This window comes from Hemiscyllium ocellatum, chromosome 22 (genome assembly GCF_020745735.1).
Source record: "Hemiscyllium ocellatum isolate sHemOce1 chromosome 22, sHemOce1.pat.X.cur, whole genome shotgun sequence".
In the NCBI taxonomy this organism is placed as follows: Eukaryota; Metazoa; Chordata; class Chondrichthyes; order Orectolobiformes; family Hemiscylliidae; genus Hemiscyllium; species Hemiscyllium ocellatum.
In genome coordinates this window covers 44,265,791-44,287,892 of record NC_083422.1, presented here as the reverse complement: position 1 = coordinate 44,287,892, position 22,102 = coordinate 44,265,791, and the positions used below count along the sequence as shown (strand labels likewise).

Here is a 22,102-nt window from a genome sequence, read left to right as displayed (position 1 = left end):
TCATCACCGTCTCAGGGACACACTGACCCTCTCCGTACAGTGATCACCGTCTCAGGGACACACTGACCCTCTCCGTACAGTCATCACCGTCTCAGGGACACACTGACCCTCTCCGTACAGGGATCACCGTCTCAGGGACACACTGACCCTCTCCGTACAGTCATCACCGTCTCAGGGACACACTGACCCTCTCCGTACAGGGATCACCGTCTCAGGGACACACTGACCCTCTCCGTACAGTCATCACCGTCTCAGGGACACACTGACCCTCTCCGTACAGGGATCACCGTCTCAGGGACACACTGACCCTCTCCGTACAGTCATCACCGTCTCAGGGACACACTGACCCTCTCCGTACAGTCATCACCGTCTCAGGGACACACTGATCCTCCCCGTACAGGGATCACCGTCTCAGGGACACACTGACCCTCTCCGTACAGTCATCACCGTCTCAGGGACACACTGACCCTCTCCGTACAGTCATCACCGTCTCAGGGACACACTGACCCTCCCCGTACAGTCATCACCGTCTCAGGGACACACTGACCCTCTCCGTACAGTCATCACCGTCTCAGGGACACACTGACCCTCTCCGTACAGTGATCACCGTCTCAGGGACACACTGACCCTCCCCGTACAGGGATCACCGTCTCAGGGACACACTGACCCTCTCCGTACAGTCATCACCGTCTCAGGGACACACTGACCCTCTCCGTACAGTCATCACCGTCTCAGGGACACACTGACCCTCTCCGTACAGTCATCACCGTCTCAGGGACACACTGACCCTCTCCGTACAGTGATCACCGTCTCAGGGACACACTGACCCACTCCGTACAGGGATCACCGTCTCAGGGACACACTGACCCACTCCGTACAGTCATCACCGTCTCAGGGACACACTGACCCTCTCCGTACAGGGATCACCGTCTCAGGGACACACTGACCCTCTCTGTACAGTCATCACCGTCTCAGGGACACACTGACCCTCTCCGTACAGGGATCACCGTCTCAGGGACACACTGACCCTCTCCGTACAGTCATCACCGTCTCAGGGACACACTGACCCTCTCCGTACAGGGATCACCGTCTCAGGGACACACTGACCCTCTCCGTACAGTCATCACCGTCTCAGGGACACACTGACCCTCTCCGTACAGGGATCACCGTCTCAGGGACACACTGACCCTCTCCGTACAGTCATCACCGTCTCAGGGACACACTGACCCTCTCCGTACAGTCATCACCGTCTCAGGGACACACTGACCCTCTCCGTACAGTCATCACCGTCTCAGGGACACACTGACCCTCTCCGTACAGTGATCACCGTCTCAGGGACACACTGACCCTCCCCGTACAGGGATCACCGTCTCAGGGACACACTGACCCTCTCCGTACAGTCATCACCGTCTCAGGGACACACTGACCCTCTCCGTACAGTGATCACCGTCTCAGGGACACACTGACCCTCCCCGTACAGGGATCACCGTCTCAGGGACACACTGACCCTCTCCGTACAGTCATCACCGTCTCAGGGACACACTGACCCTCTCCGTACAGTCATCACCGTCTCAGGGACACACTGACCCACTCCGTACAGTCATCACCGTCTCAGGGACACACTGACCCTCTCCGTACAGTGATCACCGTCTCAGGGACACACTGACCCACTCCGTACAGGGATCACCGTCTCAGGGACACACTGACCCACTCCATACAGTCATCACCGTCTCAGGGACACACTGACCCTCTCCGTACAGTCATCACCGTCTCAGGGACACACTGACCCTCTCCGTACAGGGATCGCCGTCTCAGGGACACACTGACCCTCTCCGTACAGTCATCACCGTCTCAGGGACACACTGACCCTCTCCGTACAGTCATCACCGTCTCAGGGACACACTGACCCACTCCAGACAGTAGTCACTCGCAGGGACAGGCACTGACATATCTGGACAGAGGTCACTCTCAGGAACATTCATTGACCTTCTCAGGGACACACTGACCCTCTCCGTACAGTCATCACCGTCTCAGGGACACACTGACCCTCCCCGTACAGGGATCACCGTCTCAGGGACACACTGACCCTCTCCGTACAGTCATCACCGTCTCAGGGACACACTGACCCTCTCCGTACAGTCATCACTGTCTCAGGGACACACTGACCCTCCCCGTACAGGGATCACCGTCTCAGGGACACACTGACCCTCTCCGTACAGTCATCACCGTCTCAGGGACACACTGACCCACTCCGTACAGGGATCACCGTCTCAGGGACACACTGACCCACTCCGTACAGTCATCACCGTCTCAGGGACACACTGACCCACTCCGTACAGTCATCACCGTCTCAGGGACACACTGACCCTCTCCGTACAGTCATCACCGTCTCAGGGACACACTGACCCTCTCCGTACAGGGATCGCCGTCTCAGGGACACACTGACCCTCTCCGTACAGTCATCACCGTCTCAGGGACACACTGACCCTCTCCGTACAGTCATCACCGTCTCAGGGACACACTGACCCACTCCAGACAGTAGTCACTCGCAGGGACAGGCACTGACATATCTGGACAGAGGTCACTCTCAGGAACATTCATTGACCTTCTCAGGGACACACTGACCCTCTCCGTACAGTCATCACCGTCTCAGGGACACACTGACCCTCCCCGTACAGTGATCACCATCTCAGGGACACACTGACCCTCTCCGTACAGTCATCACCGTCTCAGGGACACACTGACCCACTCCGTACAGGGATCACCGTCTCAGGGACACACTGACCCACTCCGTACAGTCATCACCGTCTCAGGGACACACTGACCCTCTCCGTACAGTGATCACCATCTCAGGGACACACTGACCCTCTCCGTACAGTCATCACCGTCTCAGGGACACACTGACCCTCCCTGTACAGTGATCACCGTCTCAGGGACACACTGACCCTCTCCGTACAGTCATCACCGTCTCAGGGACACACTGACCCTCTCCGTACAGGGATCGCCGTCTCAGGGACACACTGACCCTCTCCGTACAGTCATCACCGTCTCAGGGACACACTGACCCTCTCCGTACAGTCATCACCGTCTCAGGGACACACTGACCCACTCCAGACAGTAGTCACTCGCAGGGACAGGCACTGACATATCTGGACAGAGGTCACTCTCAGGAACATTCATTGACCTTCTCTGGACAGTGGTCACTCTCAGAGACGCACACCGACCCTCTCTGGACACTGTTCACACTCAGGGATGCACACTGACTCTCTCCAGACAGTGGTCACTCTCAGATAGACACACTCACCCTTTCCGGACAGTGGTCACTCTCAGGGACACACACTGACCCTCCCCAGTCAGTGATCACTTTCAGTGACACGCACTGACCTTTCCTGGACAATGGTCAATCTCAGGAATGCGCCCTGGCCCTCTCCAGACAGTGGTCACTCTCAGGGTCATGCACTGACCCTCTCTGGACAGTGGTCACTCTCAGTGATGCACACTGATTCTGTCCAGGCAGTGGTCACTCTCAGGGACGTGTACTGATCCTCTACGGACAGTGGTCAAATTCAGGGACATGCACTGACCCTCTCTGGACAGTGACCACTCTCAGGGACATGCACTGACCCTCTCTGGACAGTGGTCAAGCTCAGGGACATGCACTGACCCTCTCTAGACAGTGGTCACTCTCTGGGACACATGCTGACCCTCTCTGGACAGTGATCACTCTCACAGACATGCACTGACCCTCTCTGGACAGTGGTCACTCTCTGGGACACACACAGATCCTCTCTGGACAGTGGTCACTCTCTGGGACGCGCACTGACCTTCCCCAGACAGTAGTCACTCTCATGCACGTGCATTAGCCATCCCTGGACAGTGATCACTCTTAGGGACACAATGACCCTCCCCAGACAGTGGTCAAACTCGGGGACACGCACTGACCCACACCAAACAATGGTCACTTTCAGGGATGAACAATGACCCTCCCTCGACGGTGGTCACTCTCATGCACATGCATTGGCCATCTCCAGACAGTGGCCACTCTCAGGGACACACACTGACCCTCTCTGGACAGTGGTCACTCTCAGGGACACCCACTGACCCTCTCCGGACAGTGGTTACTCTCAGGGACACGCACTGACCCTCTCCAGACAGTGGTCACTGTCAGGGACACAATGACCCTCTCCGGACAGTGGTTACTCTCAGAGACACAATGACTCTCTCCGGACAGTGGTCACTCTCAGGGACACCCACTGACCCTCTCCGGACAGTGGTCACTCTCAGGGACACAATGACCCTCTCCGGACAGTGTAACTCTCAGGGACACAATGACCCTCTCCGGACAGTGTTCACTCTCAGGGACACCAACTGACCCTCTCCTGACAGTGGTCACTCTCAGGGACACCCACTGACCCTCTCCGGACAGTGGTCACTCTCAGAGACACAATGACCCTCTCCGGACAGTGGTCACTCTCAGGGTCATGCACTGACCCTCTCTGGACACTGTTCACTCTCAGGGATGCACACTGACTCTCTCCAGTCAGTGGTCACTCTCAGAGACACACACCCACCCTTTCCGGACAGTGGTCACGCACAGGGACACACACTGACCCCCCCTCCCCAGTCAGTGATCAGTCTCAGTGACACGCACTGACCTTTCATGGACAATGGTCAATCTCAGGAATGCACCCTGGCCCTCTCCAGACAGCGGTCACTCTCAGGGTCATGCACTGACCCTCTCTGAACAGTGGTCACTCTCAGTGATGCACACTGATTCTGTCCAGGCAGTGGTCACTCTCAGGGACGTGTACTGATCTTCTCCGGACAGTGGTCAAATTCAGGGACATGCACTGACCCTCTCTGGACAGTAGTCACTCTCAGTGATGCACACTGATTCTGTCCAGGCAGTGGTCACTCTCAGGGACGTGTACTGATCTTCTCCGGACAGTGGTCAAATTCAGGGACACGCACTGACTCTCTCCAGACAATGGTCACTTTCAGGGACATGCACTGACCCTCTCCGGACAGTGATCACTCTCAGGGACATGCACTGACCCTCTCTAGACAGTGATCATTCTCTGGGACACATGCTGACCCTCTCTGGACAGTGGTCACTCTCTGAGACACACACAGATCCTCTCTGGACAGTGGTCACTCTCTGGGACGCGCACTGACCTTCCCCAGATAGTAGTCACTCTCATGCACGTGCATTGGCCATCCCTGCACAGTGGTCACTCTTAGGGACACAATGACCCTCCCCAGACAGTGGTCAAACTCAGGGACACTCATTGACCCACTCCAAATAATGGTCACTTTAAGGGATGAACAATGACCCTCTCTGGATGGTGGTCACTCTGTGGGACATGCACTGACCTTCCCCGGACAGTGGTCACTCTCATGGACGTGCATTGGCCCTCTCCAGACAGTGGTCACTCTCAGGTACACGCAGTGACCCTCTCTGGACAGTGGTCACTCTCAGGGACACAATGACCCTGTCCGGACAGTGGTCACTCTCATGGACGTGCATTGGCCATCTCCAGACAGTGGTCACTCTCAGGGACACAATGACCCTCTCCGGACAGTGGTCACTCTCAGGGACACGCACTGACCCTCTCCAGACAGTGGTCACTCTCAGGGACATGCACTGACCCTCTTCGGACAGTGGTCACTCTAAGGGACACAATGACCCTCTCTAGACAGTGGTCACTCTCAGGGACATGCACTGACCCTCTTCGGACAGTGGTCACTTTAAGGGACACAATGACCCTCTCCGGACAGTGGTCACTCTCAGGGACACCCACTGACCCTCTCCGGACAGTGGTCATTCTCAGGCTTACTCGCCTTACGTCACAGTCATGCACACAGCAGCCACACGTGACCCAATGGCGGAAACGCGTGTCACTCCATATCCGTTCCCTCGGCTTCCTTCCTCCTTCACCCCGTGCCCGTTGGTTCCGGCCTCGTGCTGCCGTGCGCCATCTTGGAGGAAGTTGTTTCCCGGGAGCCGGCGATGTGTGACTCTCGGCTGGTGAGGTAAACAAAAAAATCAAACAAATCTTCACTGATAAACGTAGAGTTTGTGACTTTAATTGTGGTGAAAGTGGTGGCGTCCTTGGCGCGAGCGTTGGAAATCGAACAGAAAAGCCGCCAACCGGAACCAGCGGGTGTTTCTCAGCCTGTCCCTTTAATGGCCCTTGTCCTGGTCCTTGTCCTCACAGCGTTTGGCAACTGTTTTCTGCTGCACGGATTTACATTGCTTTTGTTTTGTTTCCGGTGAGCTTTACCCCCGTGTTCTGAGGGGGGGTTTTTTTTTCATCCTATGTTATTTCCATTCCCCTCGCTCACCCCCTTTTCCTCGGGAAAGCTCTCCTGGATCTGCATGTCCCTGTGGGGACAGCGCCTCTTTGTACTTCCACAGAGATCACTGACATCTTTAAAACAAAGTTGTCCTATTGACTGCTGCTGCTGCTTCACTTCATTTCTGCTGCAAATACATGATGCCTCTCGCCCAGCCACTTCCCTCACTGACAGCAGTTGCCCATCGCTCGCTCTTGTTTCTTATTTCCCCCTCTCGCTGCTCTCTTTTTGCCTTCTCCCCTTCATTTTTTTCCACCGACTCGCCGTTGCATTTTTTTCTCTAACTTCATCGCTGCCCTTCACGTCAGGCGTTCAAAGGATGACCCAACTTCGCCTCGTCTATATTTCAGTATTTTCCTTGCAAATAATTTTAGAAGCATGTGTAAGTGGCCAAGTAAGAAAATAACTGAACAGAATTAAAATGAACAAATACACCAAGCCAAAGTAAATTGAATACGCTTGAGTTATAAATGAGCATGTTGCAAACAGTAATCAGAATTTAAACCATTCACAGACTAATACAGTAAATTTGAAAAGATATAGTAGCAGTTACCCCACTATTGGCATCAATTAATTTGAACTTGACCTGCAGTGTTGGATAGTATTGAATTTCAAACACATGAAATTTCAACTGGTGGGAAGAGTAGGGAAACAATCCTCTTTTGATTACAAAAGCAAAGTCTAAACTGTCATCGTCATCTAAATTTTGAGATTGAATTGTGTTCATTCATGTCTTCCAAATAGTCATTACTTTTTAAAATTATTTTTGACTTTTAGGACCTTTGCGCCATTCACACTTCTTTAGGGATGATGGGTTTTATTTACAGGTCCATTTTTTTTCGTATATTTGTAAGCAGAGAAAAGCAAAAATGGAAACAAAGTACAAGTTGAAACAAGAAAGCAAACAGACATCAAAGAAACATTTAGAAATCACTCTAAAATGCATTTAAAATAAAAGGTGAGATGGTGCTGTTTATGCTTTTGGAAACATAAATAATAAAGCAATTTAACTAACTAAAGATGTGACAATCTCTTTAAGGGGCACCGTAACAAAAATAAAATCTATGAAAGGAAACATAAAAGCAATTTCTTATCAACCTATTCAGAGATTTATTACACACCTCTGGAAAAAGTGGGACTTGAATCAGAGTCTCTGGCTCAGAGGTAGGGATGTTACCAATACACCACAAGAGCCCTCAAAGGTGGTCCAAAACTTATAAATGCAAATTAAGATGTAATTCCCAGGGCTGCTACTGCACTTAGCTTGTACTGCCCACTGATCATGAAAATCTAAAGTGTATCAATGAGTGCCATGGTGCTGAACATTATCACAGAATTTGTAGGAGGCTACATTAACTACATTTTATTGAGTTTTTGTTCACTAATGTAGTATACCTAATCTATGGGAGAGCAAGCTAGAACAAAGACATACAAGGTTTGTCCAACTTTTGGTCATGATAACATGAAAACACAGATACTGTATGCAATCTATTAGCATTATGAAGTAAGGATGAAATGTATTCTAAGGGATAGATATAAAATGACCGTAAATGGTGGGTGGTTTCAGTTGTTCCCAGATAAACTTGATTAAAAGTAATGCATGGCACGGCATTTCCACTGTGTTTTTAGTTTACTAAGAAAGGAGGCAAATCCAGATCAAGTTCTAAGAAATTAAGTAGGTTTATTATGTTATGTGAAGGAAAGGAGCAACTAGGAAGTAGAGGCAATAACATACTTAGTTTTAAAATTAAAAATAAGAAAAAGATAAACCAATTAAATAAAGAAGTTTGATTGAGGACAAAAAGTCAACTTAAATGAGCTCTTTAAAATGAGGTAACCTACTTGAACTAGAATGAAAAACTGGCCAATGAGCCCCAACATTTTCCACTGTATTCAAACAGGAGCTGATCAGTGTACAGACTGCACAAGAAAGATGGTGCTTCCACAACTGGAATTGCTTGAATGAAGCGATTTTATTGAAAGTCAAACTGGTGGATGGGAATGGGACAGGCAAGTAGATGCGTGACAAGTGTAGAGATATTAACACACAAGAATATCATCAAAATATAAAATAAAAACGTGAGGCAAAATTAAATGAAAATTCTGTCACGTAATAGAGAAATATAGTTTAAAAAAACAGAAATTGGATGAATAATTAAAAGTCAAGGTGGATTAAATAGAAATGAGAAAGGAATTCAACTTGTGGGTGGGATGAAGGGCTGGTAGAAACATTAACTGAGCCTTTGCCTCAGCTTTTTCAGTGTGGTAATGTAATTGTAAGACTATAAGTGGTGATGGAGCAATTAGATAGAATAACTATTAGAAACCTGTAATAAAAAGATAGATGTAACATATTGGAAACAGCTTAGCGTCCTCATGGCATGCACCCAAGAATGCTGAAAGAAATCATATCAGAGGCTATTACTGCAGTGCTTCAAACATCATTTGATCTCCAGAACACTGGATGGTTGCCAATGTACACCTCTGTTTAAAAGAGGGAGAGAAATAACTATAAATAAGGCTGTTAACACCTTTGGTGGGTAAACTGGTAACATAAAATCTGAACTCCCCTGGAAAGATGTACTTTAATTAAGTCCAGCCAGCATGGATTTGTAAAAAGCAAGTTATGCCTGACAAGTTTAATAATACTCTTTAAGATAATAACATAGTTTATTAGTAAGGAAATTTTATTATTTGTGTAGATAGCCTTTGCTAACTGCTGCAATGGAAGCATTCTTTAAAAAAAGACATATGTTATGAAAGAGAATGTGGCAGCACGGATAATCAGTTGGTTAAAGGACAGAGAACAAAAGTGCTTACAATTTTTTTAGGGGATTAGGTTTGTAAAAGTACAGCTAAGATTCTAAGTAGGTTTACATTCAAAGTATTGCTAAATGCTGTGGCAATATCATAGAATCACTACAGTGCAGGCAGAGGTCATTCAGCCCATTTGAATCTACACCAAACCTCCAAAGAACATCCCACCCTATCCCATAACCCCAGACCCCAGATTTACATAGTTAACCCACTTATCACTGCACACCACGAGCAAATTTAGCTTAACCAATCCACTTAACCTGCAAATCTTTGGACTGTGGAAAGAAACTATACCATCGAAAGGAAACCCACGCAGAAACGGGAAGAACATGCAAATTCAACACAATCACCCACCCAATGCTGAAATTGAATCCAGGTTCCGATGAGGCAGCAGTGCTAACCACTGTGTCAGTGGAGAGAAAAACAGTTAATGTTTTGAGTTTGATACAAGTCTTCTTTGGAGTTGGGCTAAGTTTGAATGCTGAACTATCATGTCTAAAGTCTGGGACATCCAGTACTTATTGTAATGGTAAAAATAAAGACATTTTTATTTTTGTTGCTGAGAATTGTACTGATTACATTTGGCAAAATGCTTATGGTTTTTTTCAGTAAATGCTAAAATAGGCCAAATAACTACTGGATTGGATTCTTAGAATGTAACTTGGCTCAAGTTATGATTCACTTTAATTTCGGTATAGTTTTTAGTAACTGTTGTTTCCCATGCTCCATGGTTTAGTTTACATTAAGAATTTAGAATTGTCAAACTGGATCTTTCTACAAGTTTATCAGTTTCCTGTCTGGAAGAAAATAGAGATCCTGAACCCATGTATCATCTTCTGTAGTCTCCCTGGAGACTGCCTCGCTGTTTTTAAGGATAGTAGCCATGCTGCTGATGTTGGCAGCCCAGTCAGAGGAATGGCAGCCCCCTGCTCAGGTAGGCAGGAGACCTCAAGGATCCCTCAACGTGGAAGTGCCTTCAGAAGGCACTTGTATTGTTTCAGAGGGAGAAGGGGGCCGATGAAGTGGAGTTTGTAAACCTCTATAAGGTCACCCCTCAGCCTCTGCCGCTCCAGGGAAACAGCCCCAGTCTGTTCAGCCTCTCCCCATAGCTCAAAATCTCCAACCCTGGCAACATCCTTGTACATCTTTTCTGAACCCTTTCAAGTTTCACAACATCTTTCCGATAGGAAGGAGACCAGAATTGCATGCAATATTCCAACAGTGGCCTAACCAATGTCCTGTACAGCTGCAACATGACCTCCCAACTCCTGTACTCAATACTCTGACCAATAAAAGAAAGCATACCAAACACCGCCTTCACTATCCTATCTACCTGCGACTCCACTTTCAAGGAGCTATGAACCTGCACTCCAAGGTCTCTTTGTTCAGCAACACTCTCTAGGATCTTACCATTAAGTGTATAAGTCCTGCTAAGATTTGCTTTCCCAAAATGCAGCACCTCACATTTATCTGAATTAAACTCCACCTGCCACTTCTCAGCCCATTGGTGCATCTGATCAAGATCCTGTTGTAATCTGAGGTAACCCTCTTTGCTGTCCATACACCTCCAGTTTGTTAGTTTATTTTTGATGCAATATTAACAAACTTAAAAGACCCAGTACAATCCATGGACAAAACCAACGTCAACTATAAAATTCCATGCAAGGACTGCCACAAACACTACGTAGGACAAACAGGAAGAAAGTTAGCCACCAGGATACATGATCACCAGCTAGCCACAAAAAGACACGACCCCCTCTCCCTCATAGCCCTACACACGGATGAAAAAAAAACCAATACGACTGGGACAACACATCTATCCTGGGACAGGCTAAGCAAAGACATGCCAGAGAATTCCTAGAGGCCTGGCACTCCAACCACAACGCCATAGACAAGCACCTAGATCTAGATGCCATCTATCAACCCCTCAGAAAGTGAACAGGAAATGACATCACCACAAACCCCAGGAACCCCATCCAGGAGAAAGATATAAATAGCAAGCAGGAGACAACAGCTTCGCTTCACTTGGAGGTCACCACTGATGACGTTACCTAGCCAGGTAATGAAACATCTGGATATCAAACCTACAGCTCAGCAAGCAAACCTACACCCTCACTCAAGTTTGTGAGACATGATTTGCCACACGCAAAGCCATGTTGACTATCTCTAATCAGTCCTTGTCTTTCCAAATACATGTACATCCTGTCCCTCAGGATTCCCTCCAATAACTTGTCCAGTTGTTCTGTTTGTTGAACCTACGATAAAAGGAACAATCAAATTAGGCACAATGATGCATTAATTGAAAACACAGCAGGCCAGGCAGCATCGGAGGAGCAGGAGAATTGACATTTCAGGCATAAGCCCTTCTTCACGACCGAAACATCGATTCTTCTGCTTCTTGGATGCTGCCTGGCCTGCTGTGTTTTTCCAGCACCACATTTTTCAACTCTGGTCTCCAGCATCTGCAGGCCTTACTTTTTTCACAATGATGCATTACCAAAGCATCTCATTTTACATCCTAGTCTATTTACAGCTGTTGAAGAAAACAATTGAGGTATAACATTTTGGTTATACACAATGTACTTTTGACTTAATACATGGAAGATTAGTCAGAGAGAAAACATAAGATAATATAAAAAGGAAGATTTTTCAGCTGTGTAATGTCACTGTGGAATTGAGATCATAGAAATGTTAAATTTTTGAATAATAGGTTGTGTATGATGTAGCACAGAGGAAGCCATTGGCCCATTGTACCTGCTTTAAGATAAATCCATTTATTTAGCATGTAGGCAGTTTATCTCCATAAATGTTGCTTGTGGAAATCATTCAGGAAGAGAAGTGATGTTGCAGCAAAGTATTTTATATAGCTTGTAACTGTACAAGTCAGCTACGAACTGTTTTTTGTAAATAGTGGTCATGAAATTTGATAATGTTAGAGACTGGAACATTTTGTTTTTTGGGCTATTATCAGCATCAAACATTCCCAAACTAAGGAAAATGGAGTTGGATGCCAAGCAAAATTCCCTATCAAAGCCCAACTCAAAAGAGGACTCCAACTATATTTAGATAAGTCTTTTCCTTTTCTGACATCAGCCACCTTTGATCAGATGTAGGAGGGAAGAGGAGGATGGTAGTGTTACATAAATGGGTAGAGGTAAACCGATTGAATAATCATTCTTGTCTATAGTAGAGTATTGCCATGCATTTCCATGCATTGTAATTTATGACTGGACAAAAAAAAGGACCATTTGAAAATAGCAAAACCTGGAGTTTAAGGCACTGAACTAATCATAGAGAACAAAATTGAAGAGACAAATATTGTTATTCAATTTGTTAGTCAACTGGATACAAAACATAAATGAGCATATGTTGCATAATTATCCATCCAATTTATATTTGTTGTACTCATAGTTTTCATGACAAAAACAGCAAGTACAAGCAGTTATAAGAGGCAATTTTTTCTTTGTAATTGTAAAAGCAAAACTTTCAACATACTCCAGAGGAGGTGAAAACCCAGTAATTGAAAGGAGTTAATCATGACAAACAATCTTATCACTTTGTTTTTATTAATCTTGCAGCTTCTCACTTTGAATATACAGATTTAAAGAGAAACAATAGCTATTAATTGCTGGAAATCTGAAATAAAAGATGAATTAGACAGATCAGTCAACAAAACTAAAAAATGAACATGTGGGAACATAGAAACAGAAGAAGATAATTGAACTTCTTGTGTCTGTTCCAACAATCAGTGAGATCATGGCTGATTAGTTGTATTAATTTAAATCTACCATCATTGTCTCTCTCCTAATCTTTAGCTCATGATTGTTGCAAGCTGATGCCCTATTTCCACCCTACCTTTTCTCTTAAGCTCTCCCATATTGATGGGTAAAAAATTAGGTCTGCAGATCACAGTTGAAAATGCGTTGCTGGTTAAAGCACAGCAGGTCAGGCAGCATCCAAGGAATAGGAAATTCGATTTTTCGGGCATAAGCCCTTCATCAGGAATGAGGAGAGGGTGGCAGGCAGGTTAAGATAAAAGGTAGGGAGGAGGGACTTGGGGGAAGGGCGATGGAGATGTGATAGGTGGAAGGAGGTCAAGGTGAGGGTGATAGGCCGGAGTAGGGTGGGGGCGGAGAGGTTAGGAAGAAGATTGCAGGTTAGGAGGGCGGTGCTGAGTTGAGGGAACCGACTGAGACAAGGTGGGGGGAGGGGAAATGAGGAAACTGGAGAAATCCGAGTTCATCCCTTGTGGTTGGAGGGTTCCCAGGCGGGTTGGTTGGTCCGGGCGTCCCTGAGGTGTTCTCTGAAGCGTTCTGCAAGTAAGCGGCCCGTCTCCCCAACCAACCCAACCACCCCGTGGCTCAACACTTTAACTCTCCCTCCCACTCCACCGAGGACATGCAGGTCCTTGGACTCCTCTACCGGCAAAACATAACAACACGACGGTTGGAGGAAGAACGCCTCATCTTCCGCCTGGGAACCCTCCAACCACAAGGGATGAACTCTGATTTCTCCAGTTTCCTCATTTCCCCTCCCCCCCCACCTTGTCTCAGTCAGTTCCCTCAACTCAGCACTGCCCTCCTAACCTGCAATCTTCTTCCTAACCTCTCCGCCCCCACCAGCAACGCATTTTTTCCCATATTGATGTTCATCTTGATATTTCAGTTCCTTTAGTCAGGTTATTGTCCTTTTTTTAATTCATTTGTGGGCCATGGGTGTCACTGGCTTACCAGCATTTATTGCCCATCCCTAGATGCTCTTGAGAAGGTGATGTTGAGTCCACCTGCTGTAGATTGACCTACAATGCCTTTAGAGAGGGAATTCCAGGATTTGACCCAGCAACACTGAGGGAACGGCAATACATTTCCAAGTCAGGAGCGGCACATGGAGTTTAATTTAGATAAATGTAAAGTGTGGCATATTGTTAAGGCAAATCAGGGTAGGATGTATACCTTTTAATGGTAAATTCCTGGGGAGCATTGCCAAGCAAAGAGACCTTGGGTTGCAGGTTTGTAATTCCTTGAAAGTGAAGTCACAGTAGACAAGGTAGTGAGGAAAGCATTTGGTACACTTGCCTTTGTTAGTGCATTGAGTATAAGAGTTGGGATGTTATGTTGCCATGGTATAGGACATTGGTTCGGCCACTTTTGGAGTATTGCATTCAGTTCGGTCCCCCCTGCTATAGGAAAGATTTTGTTAAACTTGAAAGGGTACATAAAAGATTTGCAAGAATGTTGTCGGGGTTGGAGGGTTTGAGCTATAGGGAGAGGCTGAATAAGCTGGGGCTATTTTTCCTGGAGTACCTGTGGCTGAGGGGTTATCTTATAGCGATTTATAAAATCATGAAGGGCATGGATAGGGTGAAGAACCAAGGGTAAGGAGGTCTAAAGCTAGAGGACATAAGTTTAAGGTGAGAGGGGAATGATATAAAAGGAATCTAATGGGCAACTTTTTTCATGCAGACGTGGTGCAAGTATGGAAGGCATCTGGATAGGTACATGAAGAGGAAAGATTTAGAGGGATATGGGCAAAATGCTGGCAAATGGTACTAGATTAATTTGGGATATCTGGCCAGCATGGACGAGTTGGACTGGGGAGTCTGTTTCTGTATGGTATGTGATTCAATGATGGCATGAGGGAACGCGTAGGTGGTGGCCTTCTCAAGTATCTATTGATCTCGTCTTTCTAGATGGAAGTGATTGTGGATTGGGAAGGTTCAAATCTTTGGTGAATTTCTGAAGTGCATTTTATCGTGCAAACTTCTACTACTGAGTGTCAATGATGGAGAAAGTGGATGTTTATGGATGTGGTGCCAGTAAGCAGGCTGCTTTGTTCTGGATGGTGTCAAGCTTCTTGGTGCTATTGAGGTGGCACCCATTCGGGCAAATGGGGAGTTTTCCATCACGCTGCTGACTTGTGCTTCTTAGAACATCCCTTTTTCTGACCTTCCAATCAAAGGATGGTCTTTCATGAAGCAGCTGAAGATGGTTGGGCCTAGGACCCCAGTCGACTGATGAGACGGTAATTGACTGTGTTGGATTTGTCCTGTGTTTTGTGTATAGGACATACCTGGGCAATTTTCTATCTTGGGTAGATGCCAGTGTTGTAACTGACTGGAAGAACCTGTACAGGGAAACGGCAAGTTCTGGAGCACAAGTCTTCAGTACTATTGCAGGAATGTAGTCAGGGCCCATAGTCCTTGCAGTATCCAGTGTCTCCAACCATTCTTAATATCAAATTTGCTGAAGACTGGTATCTGCAATGTTGGGGACCTCTGGAGGAGGCTGAGATTGATCATCCATTCGGCACTCCGGGTTGAAGATTGCTGCTACTGCGCCAGCTTTACCTTTTTGCACTGATGTGTTGGCGCTTCCATCATTGAAGGTGGGGATATTTGTGGAACGTCTGCCTCCAGTGAATTGCTTAATTGTTAGCCATCAAAGTTTGTGCGAAGATTTATCAACAGATGCCTAAGAGATAGACCACGGAACGAGGACATGCCACAACCAAAAGGACTAGCCACACTACCATACATCAGGAGCGTTTCAGAACTGACAGCCAGACTACTGCGACCCCTAGGACTCATAACGGCACACAAACCAACAGCCACGCTCAGACAACAACTTACTAGAACAAAGGAGCCAATACCCAACATGAGCAAAACTAATGTAGTTTATAAAATACCATGCAAGGACTGCACAAAACACTATATAGGACAAACAGGAAGACAGCTAACAATCCGCATACATGAACACCAACTAGCCACGAAACGACACGACCAGCTATCCCTAGTAGCCACACACTCAGACAACAAGCAACATGAATTCGACTGGGAAAACACCACTATCATAGGGCAAGCCAGACAGAGAACAGCCAGGGAATTCCTAGAGGCATGGCATTCATCCACAAATTCCATGAACAGACACATCGACCTGGACCCAATATACCAATCACTACAGCGGACAGCTGAAACTGACACCCGGAAGCGGCAAGGACAGACCACTATAAATGCCGGAAGAAACATCCAAGAAGCGCTTTGCAGGAGGCTCCACAGCACTGATGATGTCTCCTAGCCAGGGGACGAAACGTTTGCAACAAAAACTTCCAGCTCGGCGAACAGAACCACTGTTAGCCATCACTCACGATTGGATATGGCAGGACTGCTTATGCTATTTGGCACGCAAGTAATCCTGTTTGGTAGCTTCAGCAGGCATTTTCAGGAATGCCTGTTGCTGTTCTTGGTATGCCCACCTGCACTGTCCATTGAACAGGGTTGATCTTTCAGCTTAATGGTAATGGTTGAGTGGGTGAGTATGCTGAGCCATGAGGTTGGAGATTGTGCTGGGGTAAAATTCTGCTGCTGCTGCTGATGATGATGACCTACAGTGCCTCACCGATGCCCAGACTTCAGTTGCTAGATCTGTTCAAAGTCTGTCCCGTTTGGTGTGCTCATAGTGCTAAACAACACACTGGAGATTATTCTGAATATAAAAATGGAACATCCGTTTCCACAGGGACTGTGTGGTGGTCATTTACTGAAACTGTCATGGACAGATGCATTTGCAGCCGGCAGACTGGTAAGGATAAGGTCAAGTATTTTTCTCCCTCTTATTTATTCCCTCACCACCTGTTGCAGACCCAGTCTAGCAGCTATGTCCTCTAAGACCTGACCAGTTTGACCAGTAGTGCTGGTGCTGAGTCACTGTTGGTGGTGGACATTGAAATCCTCAACCCAAATACATTTTGCTCTTTTGTGTACTTCCTCAAATGTTGTTCAACATGGAGAAGTACTGATTCATCAGCTGAGGGAGGATGATACATGGTAATCAGCAGAAGGTTCCCTTGCCTAGGTTTAACCTGAAGCCAGGAAACCTGATACTGTGTTTTGTGATGAAGTTTGAAAAACAGAAGGGGGCAACAATTCTTTGGGGAGAGAGGTAATGGTACAGGAGCAGGATGAGAAGGCATCAGAGATGATTATTTGGCTATAGTCACGTAGGTGACAGTGGAACCAAGTCAGTGCACCCACCCAGCTGGACAATGGAAAAATAAATTGGGAGGACAGCAGTGTGGTCAACCATGTTGAAGATTGCATGTGCAGATCAAAGATGAGGAGGGCTCATTTACCTTTATCACAGTCACACAAGATGGCATTTGAAACATTTATTAAGAGTTGTTTTGATACTTTGTAAGACTGTTTGATAGTATTGATGGAAGGTGGCATCAACAGTGCCTTCATCAACAACTGCTCCACAATAATGTGCTCAGTGTTGCCCAGTTTGGATTCTGCCTAGGCCGCTCAACTCCTGACCTCATTACAGCCTTGGTTGGAACATAAACAAAAGAACCAAATTTCCGATGTGAAAGCGACAGCCCTTGACATCAAGGCTGCAATTGACAGTGTGGCATCAAGCAGCCCTTGCGCAAATGGAATCAGTGGGTATCCATTGGTTGGAGTCATACCTGGAACACAGGAAAACGGTTGTTGGAGGTCAGTCATGTCAACTCCAGGATGTCTCTGCAGGAGTTCCTCAGGGTAGTGTCCTAGATCCAGCCATCTAGATGTGCGTAATTGACCTTCCCTCCATCATAAGGTTAGATGTGGGGATGCTCGCTGATCACACAATGTTCAACACCATTCGCAACTCCTAAAATACTGAAGCAGTCTGTGTTCAAATGCAACAATTCTTGGCAATATCCAGGCTTGGGCAGGCAAGTGGCAAGCAACATTTGCACCTCACAAATTTCAGGCAATGACCATCTCCAATTAGAGATAATCGAACCGTTGCCCCTCGATATGCCAACAATGTTAGCATCACTGAATCCCCACTATCAATATCCTGAGGGTTACTATTGACTGGAAACTCACTGGACTCACCACATAAACACAGTGGCAGGTCAGAAGCTAAGATTACTGTGGTGAGTAACTTCACTTCCCGACTCCCCAAAACCTGTCCACCATCGACAAGGCACAGGTCAACAATGTGGTGAAATACTTCCCATTTGCCTGAAATGGGTCCAGTTCCAACAACATTAAATAAGCTTGACACGTCCAGGACAAACCAGCCCACAGCACCACATTCACTTCTTCCACCACCGATGGTCTGTAGCAGCATTGTGTACTACCTACAAGATGCACTGCAGAATTCACCAAAGATCCTTAGATAATTTTTTTCCAAAACCATGAACACCTCCATCTAGAAGTGAAGGGCAGCATAGATGGGAAGACCGCTACCTGCAGGTTCCCCTCCAGCTTACTCACCATCCTGATTTGGAAATATATCGTTGTTCCTTCAGGTTTGCTGGATCAAAATCTTGGAATTCCTTCCTGAAGGGCATCATTGGTCAGCATCCACCGCAGAGACTATAATGGTTCAAGAAGGTAGCTTACCATCACCTTCTCAAGGACAACCAGGGATAGGCAATAAATGCAGTTCAGTCAGTGATATCCATATCCCTTAATTGAATGGGGAAAACAAAGATTCCACCTGTTCACTGACAGCATTTAGCTTTACCCCACCATTTTGGTAAATAGAGTTAAGGAGAATTCAAAGGGTTTTTACAAATACATTAAGGACAAAAGGGTAACCAGGGAGAGAATAGGGCCTCTCAAAGATCAGCAAGGCGGCCTTTGTGTGGAGCCGCAGAAAATGGGGGAGATACTAAATGAATATTTTGCATCAGTATTTACTGTGGAAAAGGATATGGAAGATATAGAATGTAAGGCAATAGATGGTGACATCTTGCAAAATGCCCATATTACAGAGGAGGAAATGCTGGATGTCTTGAAACATAAGAAACCGTAGAACTCTGTGGGAAGCTAGAGAAGTGATTGCTGGGCCTTTTGCTGAGATATTTGTGTCATCGATAGTCACAGATGAGGTGCTATAAGACTGGAGGTTGGCTAATGTGGTGCCACTGTTTAAGGAAAGTGGTAAGGACAAGCCAGGGAACTATAGACCGGTGAGCCTGACATCAGTGGTGGGCAAGTTGTTGGAGGGAATCCTGAGCGACAGGATGTATAAGTATTTGGAAAGGCAAGGACTGATTAGGGATAGTCAACATGACTTTGTGCGTGGGAAATCATGTCTCACAAACTTGATTGAGTTTTTTGAAGGACTAACAAAGAGGATTGATGAGAGCAGAGTGGTAGATGTGATCTATATGGACTTCAGTAAGGCGCTCGACAAGGTTCCCCATGGGAGACTGGTTAGCAAGGTTAGATCTCATGGAATACAGGGAGAACTAGCCATTTAGAGGTAGTACTGGTTTAAAGGTAGAAGACAGAGGGTGGTGGTGGAGGGTTGTTTTTCAGACTGGAGGCCTGTAACCAGCGGAGAGCCACAAGGATCTGTGCTGGGTTATCTACTTTTCATCATTTTGTATAAATGATTTGGATGTGAGCTTAAGAGGTAGAATTACTAAGTTCGCAGGTGACACCAAAATTGGAGGTGTAGTGGACAGCGAAGAAGGTTACCTGAGATTACAACAGGATCTTGAGCAGATGGGCAAAATGGGCTGAGAAGTGGCAGATGGAGTTTAATTCAGATGAATGTGAGGTGCTGCATTTTGGTAAAGCAAATCTTAGCAGGACTTCTACACTTAATGGTAAGGTCCTAGGGAGTGTTGCTGAACAAAGAGACATTGGAGTGCAGGTTCATCACTCCTTGAAAGTGGAGTCGCAGGTAGGTAGGATAGTGAAGAAGGCATTTAGTATGTTTTCTTTTATTGGTCAAAGTATTGAGTGCAGGAGTTGGGAGGTCATGTTGCAGCTGTGCAGGACATTGGTTAGGCAACAGTTGGAAAATTGCATGCAGTTCTGGTCTCCTTCCTATTGGAAAGATGTTGTGAAACTTGAAAGGGTTCAGAAAAGATTTACAAGGATGTTGCCAGGGTTGGAAGATTTGAGCTATAAGGGGAGGCTGAATAGGCTGGGGCTGTTTTCCCTGGAGCATCAGAGGCTGAGGGGTGACCTTATAGAGGTTTATAAAATCATGAGGGGCATGGATAGGGTAAATAGACAAAGTCTTTTCCCTGGGGTGGGGGAGGGGTGGTCCACCACTAGAGTGCATAGGTTTAGGGTGAGAGGGGAAAGATATAAAAGAGACCTAAGGGGTAACGTTTACACGCAGAGGGTGGTACATGTATGGAATGAGCTGCCAGAGGAAGTGGTGGAGGCTGGTACAATTGCAACACTTAAAAGGCATTTGGATGGGTATATGAATAAGAAGGGTTTGGAGGGATATGGGCCGGGTGCTGGCAGCTGGGACTAGATTGGGTTGGGATATCTGGTCGCATGAACGGATTGGGTCGAAGGGTCTGTTTCCATGCTGTACATGTCTGACTCTGCAATCAGTGATTTCCTCAAGTAAATACTTGGAATGCCAAAGTCAATTTCTTCAATCCCATCAACAACTCTTTCCTATCCAGCAATTCCGTTGCTTTCCCTGGCAAAATCTGAAGCTGAAGTAGATACAACCCTTCTAGCATATTTGAAGCTGAGGCACGTTTTAAATCCTAACCATCCCATCACTGAAGCTGCCTATTTCTATCTCTGTATCCTCTTTCAATTGTGTCTTTGTTACTTCTCAATTTTGCTACTTCAGTAAATTCCTGATCAGCTCCTCCATATTCTACTTTTAACAAATTTAAGGTCATCTACAATCGTGTTGGATCTGTTCTGTCTTGCAACAAGCTTTATTCATCCTTAACCTTTATGCTGATAGCCTCCATTGGCTCTGAGTTGAATGATTTTTAAAATTCTCATTCTTGTTTTCAAATCGCTTGATGACTTTGCCTTTCTTTTTCACTTTAATCTTCTCCAATCCCACTGTGCTCCTTAATATCAACTCTTCTCTAACTCTGGCCACTGATTATACTTTATATTAATTGCTGCATCGTTAATGGATATCTCTTCAGCTGCTCAGACCCTACGCTCTGGAATTCCTTCCCTAATCTTCTGTGTGTTTCTTTTCTACCTTAAGTGTATTTAAATGTTATGAACCAGACCAACCCCCTTCACTTATTTCAAGGAGATAGCTTAGACCCTAAATTGTTAATGTGTTCAAAGGCAAGTGTAATTTGATTGGTTATACTGTTTGGCTTTAAGCAAAATACACTTTATTCATATGTTAGTTAAAATGCAGCAAAAAAAGAAGGAATTGAAATAACTTGACTATTGGAAAATTTAACAGAATAATAGATTATTTAACTACTTAACAACAACTGATCCAACATAGTAACATCCCATGTAAAAGCAAATTCAGTAAAATAGATTGCTGCCACAATGGCATATAAGGCATGGAGAATTCCAGCTTTTAGCCGTAACTGAGCGAAAGATGTAGCCTTATCCAGAATCAACTGCTGAAAACTAAGCTAATACCCTCATTCTGTTGAAGCTAGACTCCACCCATTTGTGCAGCTTCTATTGTTCCAACTTTTAAAACAAAAATGCAAGGCCACACAACCTGTGTATTTTATTGGTTTGGAACAGACTACTCAGTCCCTCTGTCTCAACTTCCCTTTACAAAAAAAAGGACAAAATATACATTTTAAATCTATAGTATCATCACACCTCTCTGTGAAACATAAATGATGGCTTCATTTTCAAAAACCTTTAGGTTTATGCTATTAATACACCACAATGCATATCCATTACATTGACTCTTAACCTGCAAATACTATAGTCCATTTCAATCTATTACTTCTGCCACTGAACATCTTCATCTTCCTTCTTCACTGTTGTGACAATGCATTTGTGATTACATTCTATCATTCTGCCATGTATATTATCTTCAAATTAAATGGCTGTAACAATGAACTCCATCTATGCAATTTGGTATTTTTATCCTTTATTTTTTCCAAAAGTGTTTAGGGGTTACAATCAAAATGTACAATTGTCTTAGACACATTACTGCCAACATAAATG

The 22,102-nt window shown here is 45.8% G+C and overlaps 1 protein-coding gene across 2 annotated transcripts in view; it reads left to right on the top strand.

The window, feature by feature from the left end:
- Positions 1–5,928: 5,928 nt before the first annotated feature.
- fam204a (family with sequence similarity 204 member A) overlaps positions 5,929–22,102 on the top strand; it is a 77,397-nt gene continuing 61,223 nt past the window's right edge. The window contains exon 1 of one of the 2 annotated variants that reach the window (XM_060842459.1): positions 5,929–6,033. The gene's annotated coding sequence lies outside the window, so the exon portion shown is untranslated. Of the gene's footprint in view, positions 6,034–7,293; positions 7,316–22,102 lie in introns of those variants that run through there. The other variant, XM_060842460.1, reaches the window with a different exon arrangement.